This window comes from Chinchilla lanigera, unplaced genomic scaffold (genome assembly GCF_000276665.1).
Source record: "Chinchilla lanigera isolate Chin_1 unplaced genomic scaffold, ChiLan1.0 scaffold00023, whole genome shotgun sequence".
Lineage (NCBI taxonomy): Eukaryota > Metazoa > Chordata > Mammalia > Rodentia > Chinchillidae > Chinchilla > Chinchilla lanigera.
Window position 1 is genome coordinate 19,963,487 of NW_004955424.1, and position 16,010 is coordinate 19,979,496.

Genomic DNA, 16,010 nt, shown 5'->3' on the forward strand with positions numbered 1-16,010 from the left:
CGGAGCCTGCGGGAGGCAGGGCGGGGGCCCGTGGCGCGGCCCGCGGGACGGTGGGTGGAGTTGGGCGACCGGGGAAGGGGAGGACCCGACAGGCCAGGTGACAGGTAATTGTGACCCTCGGGCCCTCCCTCCGGCCTGGTAGGCACTAGCCTTCCTTCTTCCCCTTTCGGGGTGGAGGGGAGGTGGAGGAAAGACAGGGGGTGGGTCCAACTCCAGAGCGGGAGATTGGGCAGCATTTCTTTCAGAGCTTTCCAACGAAGTGGGCGAAGATTCCGCCGGCTGCCCCGGGTAGAGCGCAAGTAAGGTCCCAAGGCTTGCAGAAGTACCTATCTGACACTAAAGAAAGAGGCACAGAGGTCTTAGGTGGGGACCTTTCTAGCCTGGGAAGCTGGATACCGACCCCGCCTATTTTCGCGGTGGAAACGCAGGGCAGAGATGTGGCTCTCTCCGGCAGGAGTCTGGCTGAGTCTCAGCAAATTGAACTAGACACAGAGACGGTCCTCGGAAACCTTCCACTGGGCTCTACTCTTTACAAGTCATTTGCTCAGTTTGAACATCTCTTGACTTTCATTCTAAGGCATAAATTCCTCTATGGCATTTCCACATTAGGATGATTATGTAACCTCTCAGCTAAAGCTGTATCAACATACCCTTTCTTAGGTGGCATCCTTGGCTTATACATTCCATTGTGTGACTCACCTGGGAGTTCTACACTAATAAGCAGGGAGCATGTGTGACTTTCTGCACTCCCAGAGGGGCCCTCCGCGGCTCTCTTCCAGCCGCTGTTACTGGCTGGAACATCACTGCAGCTTTTGTGTTTTAGCTTCCCTTTTATGGACTGGAGCTAATCATGGTAATCTCAATCTCGCAGGGAGAATTACCTGCACACGCCTGTAAACCACAGTCATATCTCTTGTGGAAGTGATTTTTCTCAATTAGCAGCTCAAGTACAGCACAGTTGCGGCTCATATTGTTGCTCTTGCTTACCAGTCGTAGCTCAAAATCACAATTATTCTAGAATATTAAACAGTTATAGGAAAGTATTGACAATTTGAAAGCATACTTTGATGTGTAACTCAATTTCTGAGTTTGGTAGAGGGGAAAAAAAGCCCTAAAGTAGTTCTTTGACAATAGCTAGAAGTGACGCAGTCCGTCATGGTGACTGAAGATCTGCTGTCCTGGGTTCAGAGTCTGGTTTTATTCTGGGTGATCTTAAAATAGTCACTAAACTTTGTGCCTCAGTTTCTTCATCAGAGATGTTGACAATTACATGACAATGCCTAGTTTGGGTTATTGTGAAGAATAAGTATGTTGGTTTCTGTGCCCTCCTTGGAATAGTTCTGGCACATAGTGAGCATTTATTCTACCAAAGTACTTAGTGCCTGTCGTCTACCAGTGACTGGGAAAACTAGGAGGGCCTTTTTGTTGTTGGTTAATTTTATACGTGGTGAGCAAAGAGAAAGGCTAAAAGAAATTGTAGCTAAGGGCTGAGCAGGGTTGAACTACCTCTTACAGGGAAAAGCAGGGATGTCTGGCTCCTTCTCCTGAGAGATGGGAAGGCAGTGGAAGCTGCTGAGTAAAGGAAGAACAGTTTGCCTTCTGCTGTAGATGGATCCCTATGGCTGCTTTGTGGAGCGCTTTGGGGAGAGGATGAAGGAAGGAAGGAAAACAGGATTTAGGAAAACCTTGTGCGGGTCCAAGCAAGAGGAACTAATGGTTTCCACAGGTGGAAGTGGTACAGATGTGAGAAGCCATGGCCCCTGGATGCTTCCTAGTTATTATCACTGTCACGCTCTCACGGTTTATATCCCTTCTAGGTCTGTTTCCTCACTGGGAAAATAAAGGGGCTGGGCTCATTCATCATTCCCTCTTAGCTTTTAGAATATTCTCTGGTTTGTGGAGAGCTGTATAAATACCAACCAAATTTAAAAGGGGCTGATGGTAGGTGCTTTTGAGTGAAATAATCTCGAGTTGAATCTTGTGGTAAGTGGTTTTGTAGGGTGAAGAACAGCCCTTTGATTTGTTTCATGAATGGAATTTAAGGTTTTGGATTGCTGAAGATGAGTTTCTTACATTTTAGGGATGGAAAGAATAGCAAGGTATTAAACCTGCCCTGAATACTTTGTCAAGGAGAATTATCTTTTATTCAAAAAATTCTTTATTCCTTCGTAGTCTACAGAATGGTTAATTTTATACATGGTGAGCAAAGAGAAAGGCTAAAAGAAATTGTAACTAAGAGCTGAGCAGGGTTGAACTACCTCTTACAGGGAAAAGCCATTAGCAAATTAATGAACTGTAGAGCTCAAAAAATCTTTTTCAGAGTTGTAGAGTGAAGGACACACAAACTTTGCACTATGCTTTGATTACAGAAATTGCTATCTAAAAATCATTAACTAAGATTGTGGCCCATTTAAAAAATACAACTGAACTCTCAGAATGAACTGCAGTACTACTAGAAGCTACTCAAAAGGCTGTAAAAGGGAGGAGGCAGTCAAAGACAATCAGCAGTGAGAAAAGTAGAAATAGGACTTTGAAGATAGACTTTGCTAAAGGATCTTTCCAGATAAAAACAATGCGTTACTTCCCTTTTTTCTTATCATTTTATAGTTTTATTCAAATGTATACATGTAGAATTTCTGAGATTGGGAGTGGAATAAAGCACTGATGGTGATTCAACAGCCATTTGATCAGTATGGCTATGAGCAGAGGTGGTATGAACCAAGAAGAGAGATTTGCAATGATTCCACCAGGAACCTCTGATGTGAAGGATGACCTGCCAGGGTCCCTGGGAGTAGCTGCCTGCTCAAAAACTCCTTTCATAGTAAAAGATCTGTGTGCCTTTTATGTTCTGTTCTACAATATTGCTGTGCTTATTTTGATAAATATAAGGTGATATAAACATAGATGTATTTGAAATAAATATAACATGCTCCAGACTTGTACATTTAGTAAAACATCCCAAAGTTTACTGTGTTTATTACCCTATGGCACTGACTGCGTTCCCACCCTGAGGCTGAAGGGTGGTCATCACCCACTTTGCAGAATAAGACCCTGCAGTGTTCTGGGCCCATCCAGGCTTTCATTTCTCCACAGCTGCTTTTGTTGGGCCAGTCTCTGTGCTCATGATCAATATTCATGCAGGCAGCAAAATACACCAACTCAGCATTCTTTTGTTTGCCTAGTTAGGTAGGAGGGCAAACATTTATCAAGCTATTTTTCAATATTTCAAAATACAATTACAGTTTTTAATTATTTTAGGAACTGTAGTTGTGGTCAGATAATTATTTTGGAGGCATACACACAAATTCCTGTTGTATCTAAGTAATTAGGGGACAGCCATAAAACTTGGCAGTCAATGCTAGTTCCCGACATTTCATTACTTTTGGTTTATTTATGAGGAAAGTAGAATCAGCCTCTTGTGTGTGTTTTAATTTCTTAGCAGAGGCAGGATTGATTTCACAAAACCTCCAGTTTAAGAAGACGATCATGAGCCCATTCAGGAGGAGCTCAGGGCTTCAAAGGTGTCTGTCGCTCTGTGCCCTGGGAATGTTGCAGTGGGCTTTTTAGCATGCCTAAGAAGTCAAGGCTGGAGCGCAGCCCCTTCCTGACAGAGCTCCCTCCTGTGAAAGGTAACAAAAGCCTGGCTGGTGGGAAAACAGAATGTGTTCTACCTAGGGACTCACAAAGAACCCTGCTTCCAGTGTGCTTGTGTGTGCGCTGAGAGTCAAGGATGTGTTTCTGCACTTTCTCTTCAGCCTCACCTTCCTGCAGTTCTAAGAAGCAAATCTGTGAATTGGCCAGGATTTTATGAATAAGGAATGTGACAGGCCTTGGAGGTGGTGCCCCAGGCCTAATTACGCTCTTGTCTTGCCTGACACTTCTGTTTTCATTTGCTGGCGCTTAGTGCTCCCTTTCATTGCCTCTGTGATTTTATTTTCTTCTTGTCAAGTGGCATAAAGGGCTTCTTAGTCTTGTAGTTTCATGGAAACTTGCCTGGCTTGCCTGGGTGGAAGGAGACCAAGATTCCGATTCAGCCGTGATTTGGAGGCTCCGACCCTTTGGGAGGAAAACAGAGGCAAGCTGCCAGGTGAGCAGCTGCCTTTTAGAGGAAACATTTAGGTGGCATGGATTTCTGGCCTCCTTAAAAAGTAAATGACACACAATAGCAGTCAGTGCAGCGCAGCTTCTGAAAACCTACTATCCAGAAGGCACCTGGGAATTTAAACATCACCCACATTTGATTACTGAGTGATTCAGAGAAGACGTCCTTGGTATGCCTCAACTATTCATTGAACTGGGTTGTTTTAGTTGATGTCTTGATCATTTTTAAAAAATAAATGACTCACATATACTTGCACTTAAGGCACTTAGATATGTGTTTCTTAAGGGTTTCTCTACTATCCTAATGTCAGGGCTCAGGACACACCATCTCAGAATACAGCTGCAGGAGAACAGAATATGCCACCCCAAAATATACTTTTTTGGCATATTTTGAGCTGGTTATCCTCAAATTGCAGGTAGGAGTAGCTCTGAAAAGCTGACCTTTTGTAAAGATTTTCTAGAAAGAAAATCTACAGTGGTAAAGGAGGTAGAAGGGGTGCTGTGGGCAATTTTTATCACCTAAGAGACTTATCTGCTTAACTGGACAACCTCTACCCACAGTCACTTTTCTGCATTGCCCCTTTGTAACTTATGTCACCATCACCCCAAGAAGCCCAGAGCCCTACTGTTCTTTTGTGTAACTACAGATACTATGTAAGCTTCACTCACCTGCCCCTTCTTTGAGTCTCATATATTTGTGGGGCTTTCCTATGTGTGTATTTTTTCCTTATAATCTGTCTTATGTCTGTTTAATTCATAGTTCAGCCAAAGAAGCATAGAGGGAAGCCATTCTTTCCTTCCCTATATTCATATTATACAAGATGCCTCCTCTGAACACTCTCTTCCATCTGATGATATTCTGAATGGATCTAACAGTTTCCCTGCCAACATAGCAACACAGCCCAGAAAAAAATGAAAATGAAATGCTTCGCATTTGGGGACTGCTTCCAACCCATTCCCAATCAGGTAACATGTTTTCTATATAAATGTAGTTTCTCTGGTACACAGTGATTTTGAGCTTGACTTGTACAAGAAATTATTTTATAGAGAAAAATTATGTGAAGAGTTGAAGAAAACGTGTGTGTGTGTGTGTGTGTGTGTGTGTGTGTGTGTGTGTGTGTAGTGCTGGGGATGGAATCTAGCGTCTTGTGCATGCTCAGCTCTACCGCTGTGCTGCAACTTCAGCCTGAAAATGTTTTAAATTAAGATGGAAGTTCAAATTGGCCGTCTGTGCTGTTAAACCTTCATGTCACTCATTCACAATGATGGCCTTTGGCACAGTGTTGCTTCTAAACCTAAAAATTTGATGGAACTCTATAAATTCAGGAGGCGTTAGGCTGGGCACCACTTTTCAAAATTGCCTGGGTGTGTGTGTATGTGTGTAGAGGGTGGGATGAGGGAGGCAGAATTTTCTTGAAAGCCAACCCTCCTTTTAATTACTAGGAAGAAACAGAGGTAACTCAGGGTATCAGTGCTTACTAGAGAAACAGATTTAGTGCAAGATACACAACTATACAACAGTTTACAAGACTGGCTTTCAGTGGTCTCCACAGAGTCAGGTGTGGAAGCATGCAAAAGGTCTGTCTGTGCACCGGAGAGCTGAAGGATCTGGTCGAAGGCCTGGGGACCAGAGTGGTGTCCTGTGTGGGTCCGTTTCAGGAGGCTGAAGCGTCTGGAATGGAAGGCTGCAGGGGCTGTGCTGGAGGCGAAGAGTCTGGGCTGGAAGCCAGGAGACCACGTCCAAGGCAAAGACTGAAGCTCCTTGGGAGGAACAGAAGCGACCCTTCTTCATTTCCCCTTTGTAGCATTCAGGTGACAGGCTGCCCTAGGGTGTGTCTTTTATCTTCAGTAAATGCTCTGAGCCATGCTCAGAACTATGCTGATAGAATTTAGTTGGGTGTTTCTTACTCAGATTGGCACAGTTAACTATTACACTCAGAGAAAGTCAATCAATGTCTGTGGGGTTTTTATTTTATTTGTTTATTTTTGTTCTGGTGATTGAACCCAGGGGTACCCTGCCATGAAACTACATCCGAATCCTTTATCTATTTATTTATTTTTTGTTATTTTTTATTTTGAAACAGATAAGGTACCTAGGCTTGTTAAGGTACCTAGGCTGGCCCTCCACCCTGCAATCTCCTTTCAGCCTCCTGTGCAACCCCAGCTTGTCTGTGCTTATTTTTGAGCCCATCGATTTAATGCCAAGGAAAAGTCCATCATGAGGAAGAAAGGAACTTCCTGATGCATTTTTTTTTTCTTTGAGATGCTTGGAGCAGAGGTGCAAGTATTAAATTTCTACTCTTTGATGCTTTCTCAGCTTTCTCTGTAACAGTTACTTTCCTTGATACCAATCCTGAATCATCTCATATATGACTCTTCCCAGCAAGTTCTGTTCACCTTAGGCACTGGTAGTTTAATAATACAAAATGACTTGTTTGCCTGTAATTCCAGCTTCTCCTCTGGACAGGTCTGCCCACTTCATTCCTGGTCCTTGGATTCTTCCCTATGCCTTCCATCAGAGCTGGGCTCCTCTCCTTCTGAGCAGCGCCCGCCATCGCCTCGACTGTCTTTAGCAGGGAGGACCTAGTGGGCAGATTCTCACCCAGCCTGGAAGAGAAAATTAAAACACAGGCCATTTATATATGAGCCTTCTTTGGGGGCAGGAATAGGTAATGTTTGATTTTTAGGAGATTAATATTCATTGTTTTCTCTTTTGATCACAAGGTATAACTGGCTCAGGTAGAAAAATGTGTATCATCCCAATTCAAACCAAAGTAATATAGCTAGAAATTATTATGAAGAAGTTACAACTAAGAAGTGACATCAGATGATTTTATAGGTTATCTGAATGTTAAGTGATATGCTATAAATGGACATGAGAAGAAATGAGCTTAATGAGAAGATGGGCAGAATTCCTGAATAGGAGCAGGACAAGTATTTTTTCAGGTGTTGTGCTGATTTTAATCTACAATGTTGTTTAATGTCTGCTCCAGTGGAAGCTCATAAAACAGCCACAGGCTCACACCAGAGTCTGTAGTAATTATGACACAATGCTAAATTAGAGCATCATCCAGGAACCGAAGAATACCCACATCATTTAGCAAATCATAATTTAGTGTCCTTCTTCAGCATTGAGCTTGAATTTAGTCAGCATGATCTTTTAAAAACAGAAGTTGTGATCAAAGCACAGTATATGGTTGTGTGGAATTGTCATGGTGAAACCCACTAATTTGCACAGTTAGTGTGACTTAATTATAATTTTTAAAAAATTAAACAATATAAATTGTGTAACATCAACCCTCCTTAAAATCATTTGAAGGGGAGGGCTCCTAGTTTATTTCCATGATCTTCAAAGTTTACAGGACCTAACTTGCCTAACTTTACCTGGGGGCCTGAGCTCTCCCCTGTTGACCACTCTCCAGCCCAAACTGGTCTCCTTAGTCTTGTAGCTACCAAGGATATTCATTCCTCAGGAGCTTGATCTTTGCTCCTTTTCCTGCCTGTAATATACTGCGTTCAGCAATTTTTTCTGATTTTTCAGCCCTAAATTAAAATTTAGGGCAGAAATTTGGGCCTAAAATTTGGCCCAAATATCACTTCTTACAGGAAGTCTTTCCTTATGTAGAGCTGGCCCAAGCTCTTGAGTGTATTCTCGACACTCATCTTCTACATTGTATTTGCCTCTATCTTTAAAGGTCATGTTTGTTACTTGGTGTAGCCTTTCTACCTAGGAGACTGAGTATGACTATGGGAATTAGATATAAGATCTGTTATTTGAATGAATAAATGAATGAAATGGACCAATGCATAATGTATAGCCACAGATCTGCAGATGAAGTACAACCTTGTAACTGTGAGGACTCCAGGGTCCCAAGGCTGGAGTCCACTCATTCATCTCCTGGTTCACAGTATGAGAACAGTTCTCCTTGGGTTGACTCTGCTCAGGGGTGTCCTTTCCATCACGAGAAGGCTGATTCTAGACATTGAATGGCCTTTACATCAGTCCATGTTAGACATTAGCCTAAGTTGTTGAACCTAAATTTAAAATGTCAGAAAATACCCTGTTAGCAATGAAAAATTGGACTTGTAAGGTCAAGTACAGAAAAATAATAGTGGGAAAAAAATCTCAAAGCATAAGGATAGCAATATAACAGCTATATTAAGTAGTAGTATTATTTCCGCATCGTGTCTGGGTGAACCTCAGGCTCTTTAGAGTAACTTGATACTGAACATGACCATCTTCTCTAAGTGGGATGAGCAATGAAGGTGTGACCTTTCCAGATGCTGCTTTAATTTTATTTAACAAGCACTTGCATAGTGATCACTGTGTGCTGGTACTGCTCTAATTACTTGACAAACACCACCATAGACTGTGTCCTCTGGAGGCAGTAGTTGAGACAAAGTTTGGGTGTGAGGTGCTTATTAGGGATTAACACCTTTGAGAGAAGGCAAAGTGGGACTGCATGCTTGGCTCTGCAAGCCTAAACCAAATGGAGGGAGCCTGAGGCAAGTGTGGCCCTGCATCAAGCCAAAATGGCCTGGTCACCCCAAACTGGTCACCAAATGTGGGGTCCCCTATGAAGGGCATAGCCTCAGTCAAGGCAGCATTGTACAGCTGGGAAAGGCTGGGGTAGAGAGCTGGACGAGATTTCGGACCATATTCCCTGTACCTGAGCAGCAGGTCCTTCCTTGAAGTGGGATTCAGGTGGTGCATCTCTGCCTGCTCAGATGTTAACTCTTCAGACCCTCATAACAACACCATGAGGTGAGGCCTTAAACCCATCTACCAATGTGAAAACTGAAGCATAGAGAAGTTAGGGAACTTGCCAAACTTGGTCCGGTAGCAGAGCTCCAGAATTTGAGCATGTCACCACTCATCTATGCTACCTTGTTATTTCATAGAGAAGGACAAGGATAGCGTAACAGTAACAGTATTGGTACTGTATTTGATATTTTGAAGTGCACTCACATTAGTGCTTTAGTTTTTGTCTAGTTCTTTGTAAGATTGTGTGTGTGTGTGTGTGTGTGTGTGTGTGTGTGTGTGTGTGTGTGTACCTGGTCTGGTACATATATTAGGAACAACATCAAAAGTGGAAATTTGGGTTTGTCTACTGCATTCAAATACTGAATCACATCTATAAAAATCTAAGAATGAGGGCTGCAGGCCTTAAGGGCAATGACTGTAATTCTGTCCTGGGACAAGAGCGTGTGTGCTGGGGTTCTTATGTTGGCCTGAGAAGAAGGAAATCTTCTGAGTTCAGGGTGACAGAGTGGGTAGGTGGAAGAAAGACTGTGTAAAATGCAGGTGAGGCTGGCCAGTCTGTGCTATGCCAGTCACAGATGCAAAGTGTTAACAGAGCGAAGGGCCTGAGGAAAAAGTAGGTAGCACTATGAGGAAGAGACTAAAAGAGAGGGAGGGTTTAGCAAATTCCAGCAGACAGGGCCCTAGGCACTCTATAGAAAGGACTAAAGACAGTTGAATACCGGAAAGACCAAGGAGGTCAGAGAGGAGGAGCCGAAAGGTGATGCCTGGCCTGTTTGCCAGGGTTAGGGTACAGAGGGGAGGAAAGAGGAAATCCAGCTACAGTAGAACATTTCCATTACCGTTTTTGATTCATAGATACACATAATCTTCTAGAGATATTTAAAAATGATTTTGTATATTACAGAATTAAAGTTTAAATATTAGCCTTAGGTAAGAAAGAAATTCAAAGACAGCAAATTTTATTTGGATGATGTAGAATACACTTTTTCCCCCAATTTAGAGTTTATTTTTGTTTAGAAGAGTTTATACAACAGTCATTATCCTTAAGCCTTTTACTCTCATAGGATTGACTGGTTTTACGTTCTTTTTCTGGAATTTGGTGAAATCCACTCCCTGAGCTCAACAGAGAAATTCTGTTTTAATCCCTTGCTACTTTTGTGTGTATATAAAACATAGTCCAAAAGCCTGGAACAAAATCTTGGTAGTAAGTGTTCTTCGCAAGAAATAGTCAGCAGGGATAAAGTTCAGCAGCATGACATGTAAACAGGCCAGTGTGTCCTCTGAGCCAGGGGATTAAGGGATTCTACTTGGGATCTGTATGAAGGTTATTCTTGCCACTGAACTGATTATGTCACCATCATTGACCCTTGTGTTAAGAGGTTCTTCCCTTGGAGATATTCTTTCACATTCTCTTATGGATATTCTAGCGTGATTTATTCATTTGCCCATTTTCATAACATGTAGAGCCATTTTAGAAACTTGCCCTATAGCCCACAGCATAACAATACTCTAAATAATTTACAAAGTGAAGCAAGTGCAGAGGTGTTTAAAAGGTAACGTACAGCAACTGCAGAACTCATGATGCCAAATACAGATCTTGTTTAGAGTAAATACTCAAATCCATTTATTACACAGGACAGTTGGGAGAAGGTGAAGAGACCAATGTCTCTGGAGCATAGGATATTTCTAGTACCTTCTGTACTACAAACCAGCATGGCTTCACAGAAAAGTAGCTGTTTCTTAGAGTAAACAGTTTGTATTTGGAGTGGGAACAAATAGCTTCTTTCTGAACTCAAGTATTTCACTGAATAATGTTTTCCCAAACCTAATTGACCTTACAAAGGCAGAAGCGAGAATAAGTGTATAAAGTTGTCCACAGTTGGAATTACAGCGATAGTGGAGGGAAAGGCAAAGGCTTGGCATCTTATGAGCTTTCTATTGACCCTCTGAGGAGCCTGGATTTCCTGTATGCTGTTGCTTTTCAGCTGGGCGTGGTTTGTGGGATACGGTGCAAATAACTCCTAATCTAGGGAGCACAAGAAAGGTGGCTATGCCAAGACAGAGGAGCTTGTATTTAATCCCTGGGCACTACATTCAGAAATCACCCAGGATATCTGTCACTTCCAACAGCTGGATTCAGTATCACAAAAAGAATTTTTAGTAGAGTGCTTTACTCATCAAAAATATCAAGATACTTTCTTGTGAAAAAGTACTTGAACATTTGGAGGTAAAGTTGGTGGATCGGGTACACACAACTAATAGTTCTATAAATAAGGCTGGTTTCCTCTTCAGCATGGCTAGACCAACTAAATATGTATTCTATTCCTCCACTCAGCTGAACCAACCTTAGGACAAATCCCTTTTCCCCTTCTAAGAAAACAAAGACAAGTATTTAATAGACAGGTCACCAAAATGCAATATCTAAAACATACTTGGTCATAGATAGATCTTAAATGAATTTGATGAGCTACCAAAAAGGACTCTCACCCTGTGTCTCTCTTGTAATGCAAGCCATACACATATACTTCAGCCTAGCATTGTTCTAGAATTATCCATACAATTCTTTCATGAGATGACCTTCAAGCCACGCAAAGATAGCAAGGTCAGGGAGAGCTGGAAATGAAAGTGAGTGTGGCCCATAAAACCAAGAGGCACTTAAGATTTAACAAGGTTAACAAGTGCTGTTGAAAAGCGCTACCTGGCCTGAGTCACAGAGAGGAGGAGATGCCAGCTCAGTGCTCTTTTGTCTCAGCTCTGCTGTCACACCACACAAGTGGAAAGCTCCTGTAGGTCTTGCATGAAGCTGCAATAAAGCTCTTTGGAAAATGATCAAATGATTGTATCTTTAATAACTATTTCTCTTGGGCCCTTACAGAAGAAGTAAATTCATTTGTACTGACCAAATACCATATATGCTGTTAACATTCCTTTTGTCTGACTTGTGGGGAAGATTATATCTGAAGCTTACCCAAGTTTTTAAGTTTAAATCATTTAGTATGTAGTAAATGCACACTCGACCCTTTGGCAACAATTTCCATGAAAAAGAAAAAGTGGGTTCATAATAGCAAATGGAACAAGACAACCCCCTTTTCAGGCTGGGTATAAATGTGTGAACGAGTGGAACTCACTAAATTATATATAAAACTCATCACTCATGTCTACCAATCTTTTCATCCCTGGGAAAAATCAGTTTTTTCCAGATCAGTTGTTTTAACTTTTATGACAACTACCATTTTTAGAACACACCATGCTTTATATTTTATATCCTGAAAGTGGGCTTTAAATGTTCAATCAGATGAATGTTGAGTAATCCCTATGTAAATAATTTGCTAAATACTATGTATAGGAGACACTGCAAGCCAGGTTCATATATGCATTATAATGCAGACAGAAAACAGAGCCTGTATATTTATTTAAATGCCTGTTTAGATGCTTACACAAGATACAAGGGCTCTGCTTGTCAGTATCTGTACCTTGGTGCTTCTATTTTAGTAATTCCTCCAGCTAACTGTGTCCTATTCATTCTTCTCTTTTTTGCTTACAAACAAGAGGTGTTTTGGGATAGGTGGCGATTTTTCCCCTTAAAAGTCTGGAACCAGCCTCCCAACTTCTTATTCAAGGGCAGCAGGCCACTTGTTTTAATCACCAATGGTCAAGCTTCTCTGTCATGTCACTGGAACACTGATGCGTGGTGCCTGACTTCCGTACAGCAACATGCTTGTCTACAGAGCCCTGGTTGTAAATAAGAGTGGCTCAATTTTCCCAAGAAGTAAATGCATTGAAGGTTTGAGTGAGACTGATTTTCAGACAATCCAAGGGTTTGGTTAACCAAAGAGAGGAAGAAAAATCTGAAATTCCTCTCTAATCTTTGCTTTCAGTGGTTGCTGTGACTCAAAATGAAAAAAAAAAAGTATGTACTTTTGGTCATATTTATTCCATATTCTCCCTACTCCTAGCAATCCAACATTGTAACTTTCTTTGTAGTAAGCAAGAACAAAAGCTTCTTATCCCACAACAGCAAATAATTCAGGCCTACTTAGCATGTACATGTCTGTGATTATGCATGGGAATGTGTGGGTATGTCCATCACTGATATGTTTCTTGGCACAGAAGAAGGACCTAGAATCTTTTTTGTTAAATCTCCAGTCTACACCATGAAAACACATTTTCATTTAGTAAGTAAAAATGGACCTATGGATGGAGAGGACAAGAATTCAGAGTGGTAGACTCCTGTTTGACTCTCATGGTAAAACCCTTGCCGCAAAAAGGGTTCACAGAACAGCAAATAGTTCCGTGTGTGTGTGTGTGTGTGTGTGTGTGTGTGTGTGTGGTGTTAATCTTTAAAACTAGGCTGGAAAGGTAGATAAATCTGGCTGTACAGTGAACTGGGGCCAGGTTTAGAGGACTGGAATTTACCCTGTAGTTAATGTTTCCCAAAAACTTCTATTTAGGGCTCTTCTCAGAACCGTAGGGCAACGAGTTGTCTCATAAAGAGGTTCCATGGTCAGATAAATCAGACAACTATACAAGCTACATCCCTTCCCTTTTGAGAATTCAAACTATAGATAGTTGCATATTAGAGTCTGAGAATTTCTTCATTCTTGAAGCATAAGCCTGAGTCCAGTGATCACATCCTTTAATTTTCTACTGTAAATTTGTACTTCAGCATTATAGTAGCTTGGTGCATGACTCAGTATCTTTCCCTGAAGGATACAGGAAGTAATGTATGTGTTGACACACTTGGTATGAGGCATGGCAAGGAGTTTGCATGTGTGTAAAATGGCAAGATGAGTTTTGGACCCACCCTTATGCTTTGGCCAACTGTTTTTGCATAGGTTTACTGGAGCATCAGAGACAGTCCACTAGACCAACACCGCTACAGGATTTGTTAAAAAAAACTTTTCCTTTGATTTTTCTTGTAGAAGTAGCCCAATTCAGTACAGTGGCACATGAAATATCAAATTTGCAAATTTGGAGGAGGTCAAAATTGAATGATCAGATTACTCATGGTATTATCATGGAATTATCAGATTATGCATGGTGATGAAGATGATCCATTATGGTAAAATACATGCTTTCATAGTGGAAGAGTGGTGTGGATGGATGATGATGAGGATGATGATGATATGATGATGACTTTGATGTTGGCCATTTGGGCCAAAGTTCCTGTGACAATGAAATGGAGTAAGAAACAACTGATACAGACACAGGGAACACAGACCTCCTTGATTCAGATGATGAAGAAAACAGGCATATGGGTACATATTTAACTAGTCAAAATGTTGAGACGTGACCATGCAACCAAATGGGAAAATCCAATGGTAGAACTAGGTCTGAAAACATAGTGAAGGTCTTGCCAGGGGTGAAACATACTGGACAGAATGGCAGCACTGCCATTCAGTGTTAGAAATTGTAACAGACAGAATGCTACAAGTTGAAATACACACAGGCTGAAATGCAAGTGAAACATTCTGTAGGCACCAATAACCATATTCAAATATATTTATTATGACACTTCACTAGCTGCACTGCAAGGATTCTTAGGTCTGCTGTACTCAGCACAGACGCCTTATGGTGATCACAAGAATGTAAAAGACCTATGGAAGAGCGATGGGTCAAAATATGGCATAAAAAGTTTTGCCTTGTAGATGCAAGCTCCCCTCCCCCAAACTAACTGAAATGTGACATTCAACCATTGCTTTACCAGCTTCCAATAGATGTTACATTTGCTAACAGAGCACAAGTTAGCCAGCACAGGAACTCTACACAGGAACAAAGCAGAAATTCCCAAGGAAATGTTGCAATTTTTAAACAAAGAATTTTGTAGTACAACCTTTAGATTTCAGAAAGATATAACATTGGCCTGATGTCATATTTCACCATGTTGGAAATACTGATAGGGAAACCTCAACAGAATGGAAGCCTGAGATGAAAAGTTTCAACAATAAAACCAAACTTGGAGTAGGTGTTATTGATGAGTTATGCAGCTGTGATGTCACTTGAAACACAAAGCATTGGCCAATGGTTCTGTTTTACTCTATCCTAAACATGTGTGGCATAAATTGTTTGATAACTTACAAAGAAAACAAGCGCAAAATATTATGGAGATATTTTCTTAGAGGATTAGGACTGAGGCTCATAAGAAATCATTTACAGCAGAGAAAAACAAAATGTTTCTGCCCAGGGAACTGTGCAAAAAATTTGTGGAGCACGCGGGTGAGCTGACAGGTGAACAGGCAGCGCAACATTGCAAAGACCTAGTACAACAACAGAAAAACAAAAAGACATCAGTTGTGCCCTGCAAGAAAGTACAGGAAAACAAAACATATGTGTTATTAATGTAAGTGATTCTTATGTATGGAACATGAAGTTGTCATATATGGATACTGCCTTTGGTGTGACAGTTAAGCAAAGCTTATTTCTGTGGTAGACTTTTGTTTGTGTTACACTGTAATTCACATAAGTTTTAATTTTGATGTTATCTTTTAGGTTTTGCAAGCAAGTACATAGCTGATGTGAAAATGTTGATGTCTAGTCTAAGCACTCATTACACATGTGATATTGTATTTTATTAACATCTTATTTCCCTGCTAAGTGCATGTTGTACGATACAGTAGGAAGCTCCAGACAAAACAGGAAGAGAAGAGAGGTGGCAAGACTGCCACACAGGAAAGGAAAGCCAAGAGCACACGCTCTCAGTGTAAGTGAGACGTGTGCATGGAACATGGAATTGTCGTGTGTGAAGACTGCCTTGGGTGTGACAGTTGAAGCAAAGCTTATTTTTATGGTAGAGTTTTATTGGTATTTTTATTGTAGTTCATATAGAAATTTATTTTGGATCTCATGTTTTAGTTTTTGTAAGCAAATACACAGCTGATGTGAAAATGTGGATGTGTATTCTAAATGCATAGTACATATTAAGAACTTAATAATTTATTTTATTGCTATTTTACATTCCTGTTAACTACACACTGTATAATGTAATAAGAACCTCCTGACAAAACAGTCAGAGCACTGACATGCCAAGTATGTCCTACAAAAAGGCAAGGAAAGTAAAAGACATGTGCTGTCAGTGTAAGCGATGTGTGTGTATGGAACATGCTGCTGTCATGTGTGCAGACTGCCTGAGGTGTGGTCATTGAAG

At 41.2% G+C, this 16,010-nt stretch overlaps 1 long non-coding RNA gene across 5 annotated transcripts; it reads left to right on the forward strand.

Annotated features, from left to right (window-relative positions):
* Window positions 1–14: 14 nt before the first annotated feature.
* LOC102008872 lies at window positions 15–6,413 on the forward strand. 5 transcript variants are annotated; one of them, XR_261087.2, is made up of 4 exons: window positions 15–104; window positions 3,440–3,629; window positions 4,862–5,067; window positions 5,761–6,413. It is a non-coding gene; the product is annotated as an uncharacterized LOC102008872 (long non-coding RNA). The 5 variants fall into 5 exon arrangements; XR_261086.1 differs by lacking the exon at window positions 15–104 and adding an exon at window positions 115–299; XR_001234130.1 differs by lacking the exon at window positions 15–104 and adding an exon at window positions 3,970–4,087 and having other exon boundaries at window positions 337–3,629.
* Window positions 6,414–16,010: the final 9,597 nt, after the last annotated feature.